Here is a 15543-nt window from a genome sequence, read left to right as displayed (position 1 = left end):
GTATCGTTAGGGTTCGGGTTAGCATTCAGGTTAGGGTTAGGGTTTGGGTTATGGTTAGGGTTCGGGTTGGGGTTCAGGTTGGGGTTACGGTTTAGGGTTAGGGTTAGGGTTGGGGTTGGGGTTAGGGTTCAGGTTAGGGTTCGGGGTCATAGTATGGGTTAGGGTTTGGGGTTATGGTTAGGGGTCGGGTTAGGATTAGGTTTAGGGTTAGGGTGTTAGTGTTCGGGTTAGGGTTAGGGTTCGGGTTAGGGTTCGGGTTAGGGTTCGGGTTAGGGTTCGGGTTAGGGTTCGGGTTAGGGTTCGGGTTAGGGTTCGGGTTAGGGTTCGGGTTAGGGTTCGGGTTAGGGTTCGGGTTAGGGTTCGGGTTAGGGTTCGGGTTAGGGTTAGGGGTCGGGTTAGGATTAGGTTTAGGGTTATGGTTAGGGTTCGGGTTGGGGTTCAGCTTGGGGGTAGGGTTTAGGTGACCGTTTGGGTTAGGTTTAGGAGTTAGGTCTAGGGTTCAGGTTAGGGTTTGGGTTCGGGTCAGTGTTCAGGTTAGGGTTAGGGTTCAGGTTAGGGTTTGGGGTTCGGTGTTCAGGCTTGGGTTAGGGTTAAGTTTCGCGGTTAGGGTTAGGGTTAAGGTTAGGGATAGGGTTCGGGTTAGGGTTAGGGTTCGGGTTAGGATTAGGTTTAGGGTTAGGGTGTTAGTGTTCGGGTTAGGGTTAGGGTGGGTTAGGGTTAGGGTTCGGGTTTGGTTCGGGTTTGTGTTAGGGTTTGGGTGTTAGGGTTAGGGTTAGGGTTAAGGTTAGGGATAGGGTTCGGGTTCGTGTTGGGGTTAGGGTTCCAGTTAGGTTTCGAGTTCGGTTAGTGTTAGGGTTAGGGTGGTTCGGGTTAGAGTTTGGGTTGGGTTAGGGTTGGGGTGTTAGGCTTAGGGTTAGGGTGGTTAGGGTTCGGGTTTGGGTTGGGTTAGGGTTAGGGTTAGGGATTTAGCGTTAGGGTTAGGGTTAGGGTTAGTGTTTGGGTTAGGGTTCCGGTTAGGGGCAGGTTTCGTGTTAGGGTTAGGGTTAGAGTTCTTCAAGTTAGCGTCAGGGTTAGGGGTTTTTTTTTTTTTTTTGGTTTGATGTATTAGGTTACCAGAAGTGTTCCTGGTTTGGTTTTTTTTTTTCCTCTCATCTGGATGAAGCTCGCATGTAAGAATTGCATACACCAATGATATTTGCATAATGGATGCCAGCAGATGAGATAATGTGACTTCACTTTTGTGTGCACTTTTATGGTAGCGACATATAAGCCAGAAAACCCATTGAAAATGCAAATCTGATGCAGGGCTAAATATTTAAATTTGAAAAAATGTTCTGTGCAGGAAAACAAATGGACACGCCACAACTTCGGCATAACCTTTAACTCAGCTGACTAGTTCTTCCATGCAGTTGAGAAATAAGATGATGAGTATAATTCAATAATCAAAATTGCCAGTGCTCATAGTTATTTGTGACGTGGACCTGAGATAGACAGAGATGCCTTCTAGGTGTGATGCAACTGAAGTTTTACCTGATAAAAATACTTTTGAGATGCTTTTAAAATGGAGCATGAAAACTCGTGTCCAAGAACTCCAGTTTTAAGTGCAAATGTTATCACTTCTGCTGCAAATTTTCAGCCTGTCTGATGAATAATCTTTATACTTTAGCCACTGAATAAAAAATAGAGCACGTAATTGTGACTTGCCATTATGGGTGGCTATTACACATGCACAGGAAAGATAATAACATTTTGATGCGAAGTATCTTTAAGTCCTGAAGCATAAAATCTTTATTAATAATAATAATAATAATAATAATAAAAGTAAATCTTAATAAATATGAGAATTCTCAAAAGCTCAAATGAAGATACCTTCAACTATTTCTACACAAATATTCTGTTTAAGTTCTTATCTCCCAGACTGCCCAGTTAAAGCCAAAACTAGAAAAAACAAAGATTGTAGCTAGATCACTTTTCTGCTGTTGCTCAGACAAAGCTTGTGCTTGAAAATGGTTGTGCTCCAAAAATGAAATTCATGTATGACTCTTACCTTTGCTTCAGCCTGAGAGGCAGAACTCTCCATTGCTTCAGTACGGCAAAGATTTTAGTGCTTGTCATTAGGGCTGGTTTTCATCTCCTCAAAGGCACAAGTAAAAATCTTTGAACGTGAGGAGCCCAACCCATGAAACTTAACATTGTTACCTTAAATTTGCTATTCCTGCACTGCTGCTTTCATAGGTCACAGAGCTGTGAAAATCAAGAAAACTGTAAGTTAACTGGTGGGATGGGGGCACACACATCCCATAACCACCAAGCCATATGTAACTGCAGAAAACTGCATCTAGCTACTCTGAAATACTTCAGAATACTTATAAAAAATGATTTCATGCTATCCCAGGAGTATCCAATACTCTAATACTGGCAACATAAATATGTTGTGTTATTGGGGAGTGGCCAGCCATCTGTATTAGAATGTTTTTTTAAAAAAAAGGTATCATCAGATCTTAAAAAACAAACCAAACAAATGATTTTATTATATGGTACATGTTACTATGCCTTCTTTATAGAATTTTAACAATCTAGTGAAGATAATTAAGTTTTAGTTGCTGATACATCCTCATTCAATAATTTAGATTTTAGCTAGCAGCTTTCACCGGTGTTTGGCCTGAAATCATTCACATTAAACAAATCTCTGGGCAAAGGATCTGCCAAAGCTATAGAACAGAATATACAGAGCAGTTTCAGGAGCAGAAGACTGAGGGAAGCTTTGTTTTCCACCTCTTGTGAGTACCTCCAGGATCCTTCTGTGTCCCGTCAATCCTACCTAGACAGCAGGGGTCATGTTTGTGCGGTACAAGTGGAGGGGCCAAACAAAACTGAAACTCTGCCACTATAGGTTCTCCCCAAAGTAGGGGCAGTAGCTTAAATCTGCTTTACAAGCACTGGTTTCGTCAGCTCTCTGGGAACTTGAAAATATTGTGAGGCTTTCATTACTTTAACAAATTTTGGCTAAATTTGGCCAACAGTGGTTGTAGAATGCTAGACCAATAAACAAGCAAGTTCAGCAAAAAGTTTTATTTCCCAGAGGACAATAATGCTAAAAGACAGTAAACAACTTGTTTTTGCCCAAACTGGGCTCAAAGCAGTTGTTGCTCTGAAAGGGATGAAAGCAGATTTAACAGAAACACAACTTCTGTTGTAGACAAATGAAACATTTGACACTTGTGGCCTAAAAATTCTGAGGTAATAAAACTGAAAAATGATGAATTACAGATGTGAGTAAAAATTCTGTAGCTGCAGATAGCTGGATGGAAGAATGAAACCATGCTGAGTCACGAGAGGCTATTTCAGAACTTGAGTTTGTGGGTAATGAAGTAGTAATTCAAGAAGATGAAAGGAGGTATGCTAAAATGGTTTGTCAGAGTCAGTAATGATGTAAAGGACTGTAAGTGGACAAAGGACATCACTACCTGAAAAGATACTGGAAAAACCTAGCTACTCCCATTATGTGAGGAACAAGCTTAAACACAAATGTTAGAGAAGGTTTTCAGAACCATTTTTTTACTATGTTGATTTTTGGAACTAAGAATGCCTTAAGTGCAGATTAACAGACTTTCTAATACAAGCTGAAATCTGACGTGGCACCAAGAAGGTGCCCAGCTTCTTGTTACAGGACTGTGCTACGTTGCCATCAACGCATCTTTGCCCACTTCTCCTACAAGCCATGGATCAGTCCCCTATGGGCTGTGCTTTCCGAGTCAAATAATGAAATCCTTACTTTCTTTTGCCTGATCTTTTTCTGCCTTACTGCTCTTATCAGCCACTATCAAAAGGAAGTTAATTTAGTATAGTTTGCTGCTTTCTCTTAAAACAGCTCTAATATATCCCCTCAAAACTTACTACCCAATACTTTTATATGCAATCTGCTGCATTTTTTTAGCATTACCCACCTTCTTTTTTCTTGTCTCTACTTCAGTTGTGAAGGGATTTTTGGACAGGGTTTAGCTTTATTACATTTCATAACTTCCCAGCACCTGGCATTAGAGAATTCTTCGTTAGGATCTGTAGATGTAACTGTAGTACTCATAAATAAATAGTCTGAAGTAGCTAAAGGGCTGAAGTAAAATCTCTGTCAATTTTAGAGCTGAGAGCTCTGAATCACATGCATGTGATTCCTCTGTAGGTACCTGAATGTACTGTGGTAAATGTTTTGGGTTTCTTTTCTGTCTTCAAGCCTCATTTGTAGCTACATTCTCTCATGGGATACGAGCAAATTCTGTGGACTTCATTGGGAATTATTCCTACTCTGCAAGTGGAGAGCAGAGCCTATGACTGGACTGAAGCCAGCGTTCTTTAGAAGTTCACATGCCTTCTATTTGCTCTCTAATTTAGACTCCTTCTGACCAAACAAAGGGAGGGGGGAGAGGAATGAAAAATAGTAGCATCTGTGTCAGTAAAAAATTCGAAGAGTTAACATAACATGATGTAAACTGTTTCATCTGTTCTTCCTACTTGCCTATTTTAATCAGAAATTAGTAAGTAGAGCTTATATTCACTGAACTTGAAGAATGCTAATGGGATGTCTGCATCATGTTGTACCCAGAGTACTTATGCCAGAATAGGAAAGCCTTTAATTCTGTAATTCTATGAGGCAAGAAAAGCTTTCTGAAGAGTTACTTTAAATTTAAACTCTCATTCTAATGTTAGGCAGCCTGTTGGATCTCCGAGTTAAAAATTGCTTCAGCTTTAGTTACTAGAGCCAGATGTAACATTGACCTTAAATGGTAAAAGCTCCCAAGAGTGAAAGAGAGGCTGGCCCGAGGGGAAAAAGAGGAATAACTGAAGTTTTAGGTAAGTCATCTCTATAACCAGGAATAAGCTCTTTTTCAGCCGTGAAACAGAACGGAACCATATTTCCTCCTTAAAGGTACAGTACCTTGTTGTTATGATACCAAGGAGCTGGTTCTTTACCTCTTCTCCCCCATCCTCTTCAAATTCTACCTCTTTGGCAGATTTTAGCTGCTTAAAAACTGGGTGTAGTCAATAAAAGCTCGTTCTTCTTGCAAACTGGTTGGGACTATACAAGAATGAAAAAGCTGTGTTAATTATATTGAGACCTGATTAATAAAGGTACGTAGTCAGTAATTCGAGACAACCTGATTCACAGATACTGTCATCTGTATTGTGCTAAGCAAGAGAGAGTCTTAGTTAGGATCAATACATGTTACAGAGAAACAGATAAGTTTTCTCTCTCTCTCTCTTTTTTTCTTTTAATTGTATGACTTTCCTTCCCTCATGCTTTTAACAATGCTGGAGGGGTTCATGTTGGTGGATTAACTACTTGTCTGGAACTTATCTTTTAAAAAGGCATTTCCAGAGCCATTTCTTTATACAGTCTGTGTTTGGGTTTAATCCTGTTAGAGGTAAATTAAGACCACAAAGTTGTGTTTAATTGAAATGCTGTCCAGAGAAAATCAAACATCTTCAAATGTTAAAACATGTTTCCTTTAGTATAGAAAAATCTCATTATTTGCTTTTCCTGATATTTTGGTTTTCAGTTTTATCTATGCTATTTGGTAGGTACCCTGCACTAAAGTGTATTTCATTTTCTTGACAAATTAAAACACATTTTTGTCTTACTAATGTTTATGTTAAGGTCTTTTGCTCCAGACAGCAGGATGTAAACATGAAAGAATGAGGTCAGTGCAAGGAAGTGATAGCTGAAATTGAAGACTTAGGTTTCTGTTACTAACTCACATTAGTAACAACTTGTGTGAGTTGATTTTTCAAATCTGCATAGCACGACTTCAGCTGGTGAAAAATTCTCTGCAATCAGTAGTGAATTTCCATCTCTGCAGAGTGATCAGAGCATAGCGTTTAGTTTCTGCTATACAAAGATTGGGTGAATTTAGAGTTTTGAGTGTAGACAGGGTTCTTGTGAGTGCTGACAGTTACTGCACTTATATTTCATATGGTAGGTGTTGTGTACTCTTTAGTGAAAGTTTACTTCATCCAACTTCAAGAGACTGTGATAAATGAATCTTATTTGTTAAAGCATTTCAGACCTTGTTGCAAAACTTGTAATAGCTTTCCTTTTATTTTTCTCTGGACTATCATTAGTGAACACCTCAGTACTTTTAGATTAAACTTCTAGCTGACCTTCATGTTTTAAATCAACAATTACATCCCAGATCAACAATTATACCACACTTGGAGCTTAATAATTTAATGATACAACTCATAGAAATCTAAGTTTATTAGAACAGTGGAAATTAAGAATCAGTCCAGTATATTAAATGTTGAATACTGAGGGTCCTTGCTCATATAATATTCTTCTATTTCTGGCCTCCAAAGACCCTTGTTCTGATTTGTTGGTCTTGAATGCGTTACTTTACTTGCGATGTTTTATGCAACCCTTCAGCTTGTGCAAGGATGTATAAGTTTAGATGGTATTCTAGAAGGTGCTTAAGTTTCCATAACTTATTTTTAACAGTGCAATAAAGGCTAGACACTAGTCTGTGTCTAACTCCTCCAAGTCTGAATCGAGTATATATTTCTAATATATCTTATAGTACTTCAACAACTATTGTTCTTATTCCATGCAATTCTTTTTTATTTTGTAACTTAGAATATATAATAAAGTACCTATGTGTAAATTGTTCTTCAGTAAAGATATTATGATGACAAAAGTGTAATTTAATAAAAAATGTACAAGTTTCTTATTCGTGCGTAGTGAATATTGTGTTAACATCAGCACTGATAAGTACCTAGGATTTTAATTGTATTTAACTTTTAGAAATCCATCTGCTTCACATTCTTCTGGATTAAGTTCTAAATTGTCTGTGGACATGAAACCTGTACACCTCCCTACCTCCTATGTTTTTATATGTCAGGGTCAGTTTTCATAACTATAGTCCTATTTATCTGGGACCAAAACACTGGAAATTAAGAATTATCTAACAGCCAGATTCATAACTCCAGTGTTTAGCCCCAGCCTCTTCCATCCTCTTTTCAATCAGTCTCCTTCCTGACAGCTTTTCAGGATAGTTTGGTGTCAAATAACTTTTTGAAAAGTTACTTAAGACAGACTACGGCAAGTGAGGTATAGGGAGTTGGTACTGGGAGAGACAGATGTGAAAGCTTCTCCTTTCAAGGGTTGACACGTACGTTCATCACACGGAGTTCTTCTGCCTCATCTATTTGCTGTTCTTAGAGAAGAGTGTAAGTCCAGGAAAAAGAGGCATCAAATGGCTTGTGAGTAGAAGGGGAAAGAAAATCCTTGCTGTTTCAAGGTTTGTGGGCTGTTTAAAGATCTGGGGAATTTGTGGGCAGAGAGATCTCTTTGCTGTCTTAACTTGCAGCCTTCCTGTAAACTAAGCAGAAGAATTTTCTTGTGATGTGCTCTCTGTGCTTCCTTTGAAAAGTGGGTCAAAGAGATGTTTTGGATCTCAGTATCACTGACAGAAAGGAAATCTGAGTGGGTGATGGATCTCTGTAGGCTTCTAAACTAGTGACTCAAGATGTGAATTACTGCTTATGTACATGTGTAGAGCTGTTGTGGAGAGCTAAGACTGTGACTGTTATGGTAGTGCTTTGAAATAACAGTTTCCCTCCCTGGAAAGTAGGTCCTAAGGATTCTGAAAAGGAGAGGGATTTGTTATTTAGAGCAAGAGGGCTTGTAACCCCAGGTTTTGATGGAGAGTTTGGGCTCTAACAGCATCTCTGGATTTAATCCTCTAATCTACATAGGTAGATGTAATGGGTATTTTGCTTTTTATTTCTGTTCCTTTAGGTTAATTTCAATGTGTCTATCGTTAATTTTAAAACCTCAAAAAATAATTTGAGAATTAAATTTTACTTAGGAATTGCCAAATTTATTAAATATCTAAAAGATTGAAACAACAAAACCAATACCAAAGACCACACACACCCCTATTTCATAGCTGAAATCGAGAATGCCTTACCATCTGCTAGAACTTTCACCTGTCCTTAAAATGTGCAAAACACAAAGTCTTTAGGTATCACAAGTAATCAGGGACCTGTAGACATCTGTAGAGATCTGTGGGTTTGGACAAGTAAGGCCTGTAGAATATGATCTTTCTTTACGCTAACGCAAATTGCAGGGAGAGGGGAAGATGAGAGGAGCAGGGAGGGAAGCATGCAAACCTGCCAGCTGATGTAAGTCAAGTGAATATGTAAACCTGAAAGTCTTTTCCCCAGCTAAAGCCTATTCTGTTGTGTTTTGTCATGGTGCACATTCATACTTTAGAACCACTGCTGTCCCCTAATTTACATGTAAATATGCCTGGTGATTGTCCAAAGAGAGCTGCTATCTCTTGGCTCTAAAACACAGTCCGCTGGACTAGTTACTGTGATTTGTGCAAAGAGCAAAGCGGTTGAAAAGTTGATATAACAAACGGTGGTGGTAGGGGAAGGCTTTTATGTAGGAGTTGCACACTTTTCTTACCCACTGTAATGAGTTGCATCCTGGAAATGAATGCATGATAGAAATTCTGGGCTGCTGGGGCAAGTACAGCAATTGCTTTGGGGTAGGGACTTGCCTTCTGAGTAAAATTATTGCTGTTTATATAATTCTGCAGAATGTTTTGTAAGGCTGAAGTTATACACGGGGAATTTGGCTCCGAGCCTTTGCTTTTCAAATCATCAGCAAAGTTTCCATTGACTTCAGTGTTGCCAGTTGAGGCACTTAGTGAATACCACAAAGGTAAAGACTCTGTCAGTTGGGACAATCCAAGTAGGAGAAGCAGGTCTATTTTCACCCATCTTGTTTTGGACTTAATTTGTACTAACAAATTACAAGATCTGTAAAATGATATATTTTTCTGAAATTTTGAAAAAGAAAAATCCTCTATTTCATTTTTAAATATTCTCCCAGTTTCTCCCAAATGTCTCTTTTAGAAGGAGGTGCATTTATACAGGTAGTAGAATATAATAAGGTCTCATATATCAATTGATGTTTCCTATTAAAACTTCCAAACTTGTGTTGAACTGTACTGTAACTGCTGAACAGAAAAATCAAAATTAAAGTGTCTGGCCATAAGTTCAAGGAGAGCTTGTGGAGAGGAAGGGAAATAATTTGACAATGTATGAAAATTGCTTCCCAATTTCAGTTGCAGAATTTCCCATTTTTTTCTTTATAAGTAGCAAATGAAAGTGTCTGACCTCTGGGCTCATGAAAATACAGTAACATGATTAGGCGCCTAGTTGGAGTGGGGGTGGAGTTTGTCCCAGGAGGAGGTGCTAAGTCAGGCTGATGTTCTGCACATCACCTCAGACTGGAAAAGCCTTGGAAGCAAACCTATCCGTTGTGCCTGGGTCCCTTATGCCAGTGTAGTGGTGTCCATCATCCAGACTTCTCTGAGGGCTGTTGCAGTTAAAAACTTACTCCTATTCTTTGACAGATACAGTTATCAGCATTGCTCTAAAAGCTGGTTTTAGTAAGTGCAATAGTCCGTGGAGCAGACTGTCAAAAACCAAGCAGATTTATCAGAATTCCCAAGTATCTTAGGAATCTGAAGCAAGATTAGGAAGGCTAGAAAACTACTCAATGCATTAAGTAAAAATATCTGTAAGGGAAAGGAGAAAGAATTTGTGGGATATATTCTAAAACCTCAACATGTAAAACTCAGTTTTTATCTGCATGTTGAGCTTTTGGGATCTGTTTGAAATCTCTTCTGCATTAAACACAGCATTAAAATGTCCCTTCCAAAACTCATATATTATGTGGTAATGGAATAGAGTCACTGGAGTATTAACAACCTTGTACCCTTATAAGAAGCTCTTGATATTTCCTGTTGGATTAATTTTTTTGAAAGACTTTGACATTTCTTGTTTAACAGATTTTAAATGTTTTCCTTGGTAAAATGGCAGACATCAATCATCTCACTCTTTACAAGGCTGACATAAAGTTGTAACAGAAAGGTGAATAATACCTAAAGATCCCCCAGGAAATCTGTCCTGTTGCTGTTTGATATTTCCCTGTCTAGTAATGTGTTCAGAAATTACTTTAAACACAAAGTGGTGATTTTACCAATCACTTTAGAAATTATGCAAAAATTAAGGACCCAGAGGAAAAATACTGCACACAAGAAAAGTAGCCTGGGCTACATTGGGAAGAGTGTGGCCAGCGGGTTGAGAGAGGTGATCCTGCCCCTCTACTCAGCCATACCTGGAGTGCTGCGTCCAGTTCTGGGCTCCTCAGTACAAGAAAAACAAGGAGCTTCTGGAGAGGGTCCAGCAGAGGCCACAAAGATGATGAGGGGTCTGGAGCATCTCTCTAATGAGGAAAGATTGCAGGAGCTGGGCCTGGTTAGTCCAGAGAAGAGGAGAAAGACTGAGAGGGGATCTCATTAATGCTTATAAATATCTCAAAGGCAGGTGCCAAGAGGATGGTGCCAGACTCTTTCCAGTGGTACCCAGTGACAGGATGAGGAACAATGGCCATAAACTGAAACACAGGAAGTTCCACCTCAACATGAGAAAGAACTTCTTTACATTGAGGGTGTCAGAGCCCTGGGACAGGCTGTCCAGTGAGGTCGTGGAGTCTCTCTAGATACATTCAAAACCCACCTGAATGTGTGCCTGTGTCGCTGCTTCAGCTGACCCTGCTTTGGTTGGGAGGTTGGACTGGGTGATCTCCAGAGATCCCTCCTAGCCCTAATTATTCTGTAATTCTGTGATTCTTATTATGAAAATGATGAGTTGTATTTCCTTAAACCGTCTAGCAGGTCAAACTCCCTTCTTGTAAATCACTGTTGCTGTTTGGATTGTGTGGAGCTTTGCTCATGTGCATGAGCTAAGTGTCTGTCTCAGGGGATTTTGATCCCTCCTGGGAATCTGGCTCCACTTAATATGAAGACAATTTCCCCTTTTCTGTTTCTTAACAGGCAAAGATCAGAGTTGATGGACATTTTTCCCTTCAGAGCAGGACTTGGTGAATTTCTTGTACAGCTTTTTACAAAACAGGCACAGATCCACCAAGTTTTTCACCTGATTTTATTCTGAGGTAGTAGTTGCTGATATGCTTTCTCAGAACAAAGTCTCTTAAACTCACAACGAAAACCTTGCAACTCACGATATATTTTACACTCATCTGTCAGCTTATATGATTCAGAAATTGTGAAGCTGGGAGGTTTTTGCTTCCTTTTGAAGGTGGGTACTGTACAATCATCCTGTGTACTTATCTTCTGAGCATCTGCTTGGAAAGTAAAACAACGTGCCATTTTGACATCCAAGAAAGTGCTATAAAAAGTCTGTTGCTATGTTTAAATGCCTACACTCCGTTGCTATAGCAATAAAAATATCAGAAATGATGTACGAATTGCCACAGTGCATTACCAGTCCTTTCCTGGACAGGGAGATTGTGGGACTGAGAATGTGACAGAGGTGCTCTGTGTATTGGAGAGCAGAGTTGCCCCATAGTTCCAGGTGCCCTGTGGTGTCACCTGAGAGCAAAATGTGTCCTAAGTGTGTGAATCCCAAAGTGGCTGGATCAAACGGGACAGTTGGATCCATACTTAATTCAGTTGCTTCTTCTTGACTTGTATGTTGAATATTTAGACCAAGTTCCCATTTCTCTGCAAGACAAGCTGCTGAAAATGTTGACATTTCTCTAAATTCCTTCAGTCCCATGATAGCAAGTGTGAAAATCAGCTTACAGACTGTATCAGCCTGTGTAGGTTTTTCCTCCCTGTAATATCACAGTGGTCAGTGTGAAATGCCCTTGTTCCTGAGGCAGTTATGGGAACCCTGCTATTCAAAAGAAAAGAAATGAAATAGTAGCTAATGGAATCTTTAACATCTCTCTGGGGCTCAAAGCCTTGAACATTCAGTTGCTTCTCAAAGAGAGCAGGAAATTCAACTTCCTTCATAAAACATAGCGAGCAGAGGAAGGCATGTTATTTTGGCAACTGTAAGTTTGGTTATGGAATTGAATTATTTCCTCAGACATTTCTATGGCGTGTTCTCTTGTCTCCCGAGGAGTGTTAGAGGAAAGACTTGGAGAAATTGGAGCCTTGTTTCAAAGCAAAATAACTGGTTCTCTTTATTCCAATTAGCTTGAAGAATCCTCAAGGTTCAGATGAGGTTGGCTCAAATTGCAGAACAGGGTGCAGGTCAGTATGCATATGCTGATCCACAGCAATCACATAATTGTTTCAAGTATTTTCTTTAACATACTCTTAGAAGTCCAGTTGAGAGGTCTGATATCAAGAATGTATCAGTGGTAGAAATACATATTTTAAATTTTTGTTTCAGCTGTTAGTTATTGATTAATGCTCTCATTCGGGGGTGTTATAAACATGTAAATGAAGTGATTCTTAGAGGCAACTATGATACTCTGTAGTTTGAAGGCACACTTAAATTATGCAGTACCTCCAAGTATGTTTGGGCTTTTTTATTTTTGTAAAAAGACTGAATAAACTACTGCCATGTACATGGATCATAGCTTTTCTCAAAATAAGGGTTGCAATGTTACATACATAGTTGCACCCCTCTCATTTCTACTAGCTTGTATTTGCAATCTCATTACAGTATTTTTCTATATTGAATCTTGGGCATCTTTGGGATTTAATTGTAATGTTTCAGTTTTGGTTTTAAGTGTTGAAAAATGTGACCATTTGTAGCTTTACAGCTGCACAAACTCCCATGAGTGTGGAAGCGTTTCTCTCTCTAAACCTCTATGGGGATTCTTTGTTTACTTTCCTTCTCAGCTCTTCCACAAGGAGTACTGGACCATCACCTGAGTTTATCCTTAAACAAAAATGTCAACAGCACTGACTGTGGGTTTGGTTTGTTGGTTGTTGATTGGTTTCGGGTTTTTTTTTTACAGATCTAATAGGGGAGTCCAAATGTTAGATCCATAAATATTTATTGATACTTGTTTATTCAAGTCCTGTGTAATTAAAATTCCAAAGGTTATCCTTTTGTGTCAAGCCAGGGAGATGCTTCTGTGGCTGCACATAACGTGCCTGTAAAACCAGCACATCTGTGCTTCATTTACAATATTGTAGCTTTTACTTTTGAGAATATGTGGTCACATGAATAACCCAATTGGGGAAAGGGAGAAGACAACAGAGGAGATGTGTGGAACTTAAAAACTGTCGCTTTTATTTTTCATGACATTGTCAAATACTTGAAACAAAGAAACCTGATTTCCCTTAGTACTGTGTCTATAACGCCCTCACCACAGTTGTTAAGACATCAGTTTATTCTGTATTTCTAAGATATCCTTTATAGTCTCTGTTTCGGATGCTGTACTTCTGAACTTGCATCTGCCATGGAAATACAAACTGCCTGGTATCTGCCAGCTCCTGCATCAGCTTGGCTTAAAACTCATCACCAGCTTATGGTAGTGCAGGGGGAGGAGGGAGAGCTGAACAGACAACATAGCCATGTAAGTTTTTTTCTAGAGAAAAAGTATTATATGGCTAATGATGAGACATGTTTCTCATTATATGTTGTCCACTTCTTTAAGTGTTAGCTATGCATTTATTCTTTCAAAAATCTATTTTTGGTATTGTTTTCCTTGGAATAAAAATTATGCTGTTTTTCTGGTTGTCAGCCAACTATCTTTTCCCCTTCTTCCCTGCCCTCCCTTCATTCCCCCCTAGTACCCTTTGAACTTGTCCAACTTGTTGAATTTGGCAGGAGAGGACTGCAGAAGCATTATGCTCCTACAAGTGAAAATCAGTGGTGTGGTAAGGGAGGAGAGACCCAGCTTAGTGCTGCTAAGAGTAAAGGCTCCACTGTGAGCTGAAATTATCACTGATTCTGCTTGATCTGCCAGCTGGCAACCTGGCATGTGCGAAGCTTAAAACCAGGCACAGCAAATGCTGTCTCTTGGCTCTCCAGACTGGCAGGAGACTAGGAGACAACTAAGCTTGCTATGAGGGAGATAAGACACAAAATCATCAAAATAAAATACCCAAAGAACAGGTTTTGATAATTCAGCTGCTTAGAAACAGCTCATTTCTTAATGTAGGGAGACACAGGTTACAAAATGCTCTGTTTGTGCACTGCTATCTTTATTTTGGAAAAATTTCATAAATGTCTGTGAGACAGATCGTGAAAGCTGCGGGCTGATAACTCCTGTGATTTCACACCAAGTTCTAATAGTTGGTGGCAGTCCATGTGTTTGTCTGCTTTCCAAAGTGGAGCAGAGCACTATTAGTTTGTAACACAGACCCTCATCTCTTTTGCAGATTTTTCCATCGAGGCCTCAATGCCTGAGGAAAAGATCTGAGGTTTCTGAAGTCTTTGGGAACAGGCTATAGACTCTGCTCAGCCTGCTGTTTAGGCATGTCAGTCAGGTTCATGGGAATGTTGTCAGTGGACAGGTTCTTCCCATGGCAAGTAAATGTCAGCCATCTGGCTAGAGACAGCCATTCTAATTAGACTTTCCTTATGCAACAGATGTTTTGAAGCTCAGCCAGGGAGAGGAAAGTAATACCCAGAGACTGGCCCTTATCTGCTTTCTGGTCATTTAAAGAAGGCAACTGGGGCTCAAGATTCTCTTCCCTGAAAATTTCCTTGCATCTGAAGCAGTTTCTCCACCAATTATGTCCTTTTGTGTATGTTCAAGGTCACTAGGCGAGCTCTAAGGCTGACAAAACTCCAGGAGTTCCACATCATGGACGCTGCTCACTTGAACTCACTACTTTACATACCCTTTAAATCACCTGTCATAGGTTTAGGTGTTTGGGTTTTTAATATATAGCAAAATACTGGTCTCTTTCTTTGAAGATTACTCAGAGTATGCAGATATTGGGTTTATGGATGAGGACTATTTTTGTTCTTCTCGGGTTTTTTTAAGTAACATTGGGAAAACCAGCAACACTAAGCAGATGCTCACAGAATGAGAGATAGTGATCCTGTTAAAGAAATCCCCCTCCGTCTTCAGCTCACTTCAGAAATTTCTAGAGATCCTTTTTGTTGAAGTAAACTTCAGTAAAAAATGGCAGAATGCGATCTCATTTGCTCTTAAGCAAACTGACTGAATGCTTTGTTTCTGTTACTCACTGATTTGTTATTCTGTGATTATTTGAAAGAAATTAATCTGTAGTAACATCCTGTTCTCTTTCTTTGCCTGATCATCTCTTTGGAAGGAGTTGTTCATTTCGCTTGAACTAACAAAAAATCCCATCCTTTTCGATCTAGATAGTACTAAACTTGTTTCTTTATGTTTAAAACAGGAAGCTCGTGCCTACAGCATTCCAGCCATCAGCCTGCTGAATCTTCATTATCCTTTCTTCACCTGTGCTGCAGGGCACTATGCTGACCATGAGAATTCCAGACCTTAAATTCCTCTGATAGCTAATAAGCTTTCTGGTTGCATTTTAAATTTTACTTCTGTTATTTGAAGCAGTTGGGCTAATTTCTCATTAGTGGGTCTCATCCAGTGCAGTGATGAGGAGCCCTGTACATAGGAGAGTTGCACAGGTCACTTGTTATTCTGACAATTTTTAACACATTTCAGTCTTTTTTTTTTTTTTTTTTGTTTTTTTTCCTATTTGTTCCCCATTTTCT

General features: G+C 39.4%; 1 protein-coding gene across 6 annotated transcripts in view; it reads left to right on the top strand.

The window, feature by feature from the left end:
- The first annotated feature begins 4448 nt into the window (after positions 1-4448).
- MRVI1 (murine retrovirus integration site 1 homolog) overlaps positions 4449-15543 on the top strand; it is a 61674-nt gene continuing 50579 nt past the window's right edge. For 2 of the 6 annotated variants that reach the window (XM_017727393.1, XM_017727386.1), the window contains exon 1: positions 4844-4924. The gene's annotated coding sequence lies outside the window, so the exon portion shown is untranslated. The other 4 variants (XM_017727387.1, XM_017727389.1, XM_017727390.1 and 1 more) reach the window with 4 other exon arrangements.

The sequence above is a fragment of the Corvus brachyrhynchos genome, unplaced genomic scaffold (genome assembly GCF_000691975.1).
Source record: "Corvus brachyrhynchos isolate BGI_N302 unplaced genomic scaffold, ASM69197v1 scaffold542, whole genome shotgun sequence".
Classification (NCBI taxonomy): Eukaryota; Metazoa; Chordata; class Aves; order Passeriformes; family Corvidae; genus Corvus; species Corvus brachyrhynchos.
Note: the sequence above shows the minus strand (reverse complement) of the source record. Positions and strands in the feature narration are given on the sequence as shown.